A 6,601-nucleotide genomic window follows, 5' to 3' on the forward strand; every position below is an offset into this window, starting at 1 on the left:
CGACGGGGGGAAGCTCCGATGCCAAAGTCAGTATAAGTGTAGTGAATAAACTGTATGGAAAAAGTAGGGTTTAGGAAAGCAAGAATGTGTGTACCTCAATAACTTGGGATGCAAGCTATTTATAGTCATGTAGTCGTAACTCCTAGTAACTAGAGAGTCTCCATTAATGTTTCATTAATGACGGTTACTGATCTCATTCAAGTATGACCGTTAGCTCATTAATGGGTTATTAGTTGCCTTTATTGAGAATCGGCTTAACCGTTCGACGGGCGGATCGAGGTATGATGGCGGGTCTCCCATAGGTTTGACTACGGATGGCGTGTGGCGGAGTCTAGGTGATCCGCCACTCGGATGGCTTGCTTTATACGCCATTGCTTCCCAGATCGTCCGAATACGCAGTCGTTTTGATAAATATCCTCTTTGATCCCGTAAATAATATCTCGATGTTATCAGAAGCCCCCCCAAAGTTTCATTAAAGTCCTTTAGGGCTTTTGCACTTCCGGGCGCGCCGTCATGATGAATTGCATTAATTACTGCACTGTTCCAGACCATCTATCGCGCGACAGGTGTCGCGGACGCACTGCCCGAGGTAAGTGACGGCACCTTCTTCAACTTCTTTCTTTCTCTTTCTGCCTCATTTGTTAATTTCTCTTCGATTTTGCCTGCATTTTTCCAGAGCTTTTCCGGCGTCAAGAATCTTCAAAGCTTCCGATTTTCCATGTAAGTTAACCTTCTTGTCCTGTTCTTGTTGTCATCTGGGTTTTTATGAGTTCTTCTTCTGGCTCTACCATTGAACTCTTTGATTTGACCACTTCCTCCGAGCTTTTGTTTAGTTGGACCTCTTCCGAGAGTTCTAATTCTTCTGAAAGTACCCCTAGTTGTGATTTGTCTGAGTTGCGCAATACGGTGAGGGAGTGTAGGAATCGTCGCCCTCGTTTAAGTGGAACCCAGAACCCTTCCGCCGCTGCTGCCCATATCGCTCTGACGATAGATCCTAGGACCCTTTCAGGGATGGAAGCTTCCCCTTCAACTTCGATTAGAAAAAAGAAGCCTCGTGCAGAGATTACTTCGTCTCGCATGAGCGTCGCGGATCTTGCGGATTTGGCAGATCGCTATCCGTGGATCAAAAATTACGAGACCGAGTTGGCGACTGCCCATCAACGACCCGCCTGTCCCCCCTATGGGATACCTGTCCGTGTATAGTAGTCATGTGGAGAGAGGATTCCGCCTTCCTCTTCCCCGGATGATGGGGGATATTTTGGAGTTCTTTGGGATCACTGTTTGCCAGCTGCATCCAAATGGCTGGTTGGACATTGCTCTAGATTGTTACTTAGCTTCGAATCTAGGAGTAGTCTGTAATCCTCGTGTCTTCCGATCTCTTCACAAACCTTCGAAGCGTCAAACCGAATCTTTCTACACCTTTGCCAAATTCAAGAGTTATTCGCCTTTTTGCGACAAGATGTCGAACGTCCATCTCTGGGACGAAAAATTTTTCTTTATTAAAGTGAAAAAGGGTAAATCCCTGGGATTCCCGTTGAATTGGAACGCTAATCCTCAACACATGGCTAGGGACTTGCGTATACTGACTGACATCGATGAGAAAGTGGCGGATCTCATGAAGAGCATCAAGACGGATGCTTGGACGTACGCCGATGCTCTGGAATTCATGATGAATGACATTCCTCTGGTCCGCCGTGTGGGGGATGTGATTACTTATTCAAAGTTTACCCAACTTGATGAAGGTAACTTTGTTTCTTCCTTGAACTTTGATTATTATCTTTTGTTCCCTTGTCAGGGGTTTGTCTGAGGCCAATCGCGCCCTTGTATAGAAGCGTAAAAAACAGAAGGAGTTGGAGGCCCAAAAAGATGCACAGGTGGCGGATCCCAGTAAGAGCTCCGAGAAACGCCCTTTGGAGGGTGCCGCAGATCCCCCTAATAAGAAGAGGAGGTCCGCCGCTGCTGATGGAGAGAAACTACTAGCGGATGCCTTGAAAGCTAGGAAGCCTAGGGTGGTTCAGGAGCAGGTATGTTTACTTTACCGTTTTTCTCCCTTCTACTATGGATTCTGATTTAGGCCTTCTGCCTTTCGCATAGGTGGTTAAGCCCGACTTGGGAGGATATTGGCTCGCCAAGTATGGTGATAAAGGGTCCCTAGGGAACGAGTCGGTTATCAATGACCTTGATGAAGCCCTTGGTCAACTCGGTGAAGTGCAAGAGAGTCAAAACAAGTTCTCCGGATCAGCCCATGCCAAGATAGGGAAAAGGGATCTCCTTTCGGTAAGCTTTATTTTCCTTATTTTACATTTTTGGATGAAAGGGTGATCTCCTTTGGGGAGATTTTGTTTTTAAATCGTCCTTTGCTTTGTCAGGCGTATACGCACATGCGTACTATGGAGGCGGATCTACTTCAAGGGGTGGCAGATAAAGCCACCATAAAAAGGCTGGAGAAAGAAGTTGATGTTGCCAATACAAATGCTGTTGCCGCCATTGCCCTTAATGAAAGCAAAGACGAGGAGATCTGCAGTCTGAAGGAGAAGATGGTGGAAGATGCTAAGAACCATAAAGCTGCCCTATCGAACTCGGAGATCATGGCGGGTAACCATGCTTATTACTATGGCGAGCGGATCATGGCCTATGTTAGGCTTACCTACCCCGAAATTGATTTTGTGGATCCGGAATACGTGGTCCCTGAGGTTGAGGATTGCATTAGGTATGACAGGATACCGAACGTTAAGGATTTCATCCGTGATCAAATTCGGAAGGAGCTGAATGGGTCGGGGGAAGAGAGCAAGCCTGTTGTCGACCTTGAATTGGATGATCTCAGCGAAGAATCCAAAGAGGCAGGTGACAAAGCCAATGACGCGGTGATTGATTGTACGGCTCCTCAGGCGGGAATGGTTATCACGGGGAATGAGGTTCCTTTAGAGAGTGCATCTTTAGAGAAAGACGCTAAGGAGGATGCCGCTGTAAACGTTTAGTTTATTTGTGAATGTAACTAAGTACAATTGTTATTTTTTGATTAATCCTTTTTCAACCATTAACTTTACCTTATGCTTTATATCTTTCAGCAAGTAAATTTCTAGGTTTTGGGACTTATTTTGTTGGTTCAAGGCAGGTGGCCAGCCGTACCTTGTGAGCCTTTTTGAAGGCTTTGAAGCTTTTATTCCTTTTGGGGAAGTTAAGCTGCCTGCGGTGATCGATTTGCTTCCTATCTTTGAGGTGAATCGATCCGCCGCCAGGTCTTGAAACTCTTCTTTGGGAAGAGTATTTGAGAGTGTAAAGATCTCACGTCTGAGAAATGTTTTAACTCTGACGGTGATCAATTATTTCCTATCTTTGAGGTAAATTGATCCGCCGCTGAGATTATTGTTCTCCTATCTTTGAGGAGAAGGTAGTTATGTCATGATGGCATTATTCTACCATGGGAATGCGTTTGTTGCCTCCCCCTTTTTGAATCTGGAATATTTATATTGCTGCAAGAAAATACTTAAGAAAGAATTTGCAAGATGGAAAATTTCTCTTTATTAAATGGCGATTCGCCTTATTACAGCAAATTGGTCTTATGTGTGAGCCTCATTAAAACCTTTAATAAGAAAAACCACATGGGATAAAACCTTACTAAAGGAAAAACAGTACTCAAGACCTTGGTTACATTTTATTCTCTGGCGAAATATTTGCGCAGGTTCTGAATATTCCACGTTCGTGGCAATGTGTTCCCCTCCATATCCTGGATCTTGAAAGTGGCGGGTCCAATTTTGGTGACTATCTTGTATGGCCCCATCCAGGTGATTCCCAACTTTCCTTTGCCCTATGTGGATTGAATTTTGTCCTCCTTCCGAAGCACTAGATCTCCTGGGTTTAGATCCACGAGCTTGGCGTGTTTGTCATGATAGGCTACGATCCTCTGTTTGTAGGCGGCCATTCGTACATACGCTTTCTCCGTTTTTGCTTCCAGTTGGTGGAGACTTTCCCTCAACCTTTGGTCATTCTTGTCTTCACAATAGAATAAGACTCTGTCGCTAGGGACCTGAATCTCAATGGGGATCACAACTTCTACGCCATAAGAGAGGGCGAACAGTGATTCACATGTGGCTGCCCGAGGAGTGGTTCTATATGCCCATAGTACATTCATTAGCTGATCTGCCCACTTTTTGTTATGCTCCCACATTCTCTTTTTTATGCCTTTAACGATTGTTCAATTTGTGACTTCAGTCATCCCGTTGGATTGGGGGTAGTAAACAGAGGCGAACCTGTTCTGAATGCCTTGACTTTCGCAGAATGCTCTAAACTCTTCACAATTGAACTTCGTCCCATTGTCAGTGATAATCGTGTGGGGGACCCCGAATCTTCCGACGATATTATCCCTGACAAACTCGACCATCCGCTCTGCATTTATAGAGGAGACAGCTTCGGCCTCCACCCATGTTAAGCCCAAAATATATCTAAAATATAATTAGTAATTACATCAATATTGCTACGAATTTATGCTATTTATACCTATTTAGAATACTTTTACTCCCGAATATGTTTCTTTCATGCAAGGTACATAAATATTTGGTAAAATCCAAATAGGAGTAAAAAGAGCTCAAAAATAGAAGAAAAACCCTACAAAAGGAGTCGAAGATGACGAAAATTAATAACGCCAAGTCGAGGACACGAACGAAAGCCGGAGAGGTGAAAAACGTTCCGTGCCGCAACCGCGACCCCCACATTCTCGGTCGCGACACGCGTTTCTCAGCCCTCTTTCCCTTCGTCCGAAGACCAAATTGTTGCTCCCCCATTCTCGGTAGAGAATTTAATATTCTCGGTACGAGCAGGAGATTTTAGAAGCCTAGTTACACACTTTCGTTTTCGACGAAACGCGATCATTCGGGTGGATAAAGACGTCCTTTCGCAACGGACACGATCCTTCGCAACGGACACGACACTTCAATCAAGACTCTTCAACATCTATAAATAAAGAGTTGATGGATAGTGTGATATGTGTAGAAGAAAGAGATTAGTATAGAATTTATGCAGAAATTCCGAGTCAAGTGATTCAGAAGTTAGATTTCGATTCTGTAAAAAGCAATATGATGTACACACATTGTTTACTAAATAATAACAAACTCAGTAGCGTTTAGACATTGTTCCAGTTTAGTTTACATTTTGGTAGTAGACCGACCCAGTCTCTATTACGAAGATTCAACGAGAAGATTGAGTAGAGGATCCTCCCCTGAGCTTGACAAACTCTAACGAAACCCAAGGAAAGGATTGACAACCCGTTCACTTGCACGCCGTCGAATGTTTCCATGCTCCATGTTCTCTGTAAACTTGTATCAATTTATATTTCATCTAATAAAGTCTGTTCTATTCGATAGATTTTTATGCAGCACTTATGGTAACCAATCCACTAAAGTGACTGCTGGTGTTTTCATTAAAACGTAGTTTAATTCAAAATCTTTACAAGGAAACTTTGTTGAACACTTAGGAAAATTATTATCTCGGTAGAGTTTTAATTTGGTTAAGGGCAATTATCCTGGATAAGGGTTTTGTCGCGTTCAAAGCCTATTAATTAGAGGTTCCGTCATTTATTTCATCTTTATAATTCGTACAAAGTTTAAAGTTGTTTTCTTTGCTTAATGCAAACAAATATACTTGTTTACTTTTCTAAAGTACTAAAACGTTCCTGTTTTGCAAATTCATTCTTAAATCAGATATTTTCTAACATCTTCATACTCTAATCTAATTCTTATTCTAGCAATTTCAAAACCAAAACCGATTAAACGATTTTTCCATATTATAAACCTAAAAAGTAAATTTAACCGATTCAAAATAAGTTTTTGTTGAAAAACGTTCCATGTGGGATCGATATCTTTTATTACTACAAGCGTATACCGTGTACTTGCAGAAATCGCTCAACAAGTTTTTGGCGCCGTTGCCGGGGAACGCCAAAATTTTTGACAAAATTTTAAATTTTTCGTGTTTTATTACGAATCTAGGTTTATTCATACTTATTCAAACTTTTATATTTTATTTATTTTCAATTACTAACATATTTATTTTTCAAATTCTGTTTTATAGGTAGTTTCGGTTCGTGCGAAATTTCAAGTTCATGCGTAGTTCTCGAAGTTCAGGCACGTCACCAGATCCTATTGACCCAGAAATTGAAAGAACTCTTAAAAAGAACAAGAAAGAAAAGAAAAACAAAAACAAAACCCCAGTAAAAACTAGAATTACCGAGCCAGAAGTCATGGCCACATTTATGGATTACGCTAGGCCAAGAGTGGCCGGTGTAACAAACAGTATAGTTAGACCCCAAATTAATGCACATCATTTTGAAATTAAGCCTGCATTGCTTAATATGTTGCAAAATAATGTAACGTTTTACGGGTTACCTAACGAAAATCCTAATACCCATTTGACAAATTTCTTAGAAATTTGTGACACTTTTAAAATTACTGATGTAACTGCAGAAGCAATCAAACTTCGCCTTTTTCCTTTTACTTTGAAGGATCGAGCCAAAGAATGGTTAACTTCTATGCCAGCCGCATCAATTGAGACTTGGGAGCAATTAGCCCAAGCATTTTTATCAAAAAATTTTCCTTTAGCAAAAACCGCA

Source organism: Euphorbia lathyris, chromosome 2 (genome assembly GCF_963576675.1).
Source record: "Euphorbia lathyris chromosome 2, ddEupLath1.1, whole genome shotgun sequence".
Lineage (NCBI taxonomy): Eukaryota > Viridiplantae > Streptophyta > Magnoliopsida > Malpighiales > Euphorbiaceae > Euphorbia > Euphorbia lathyris.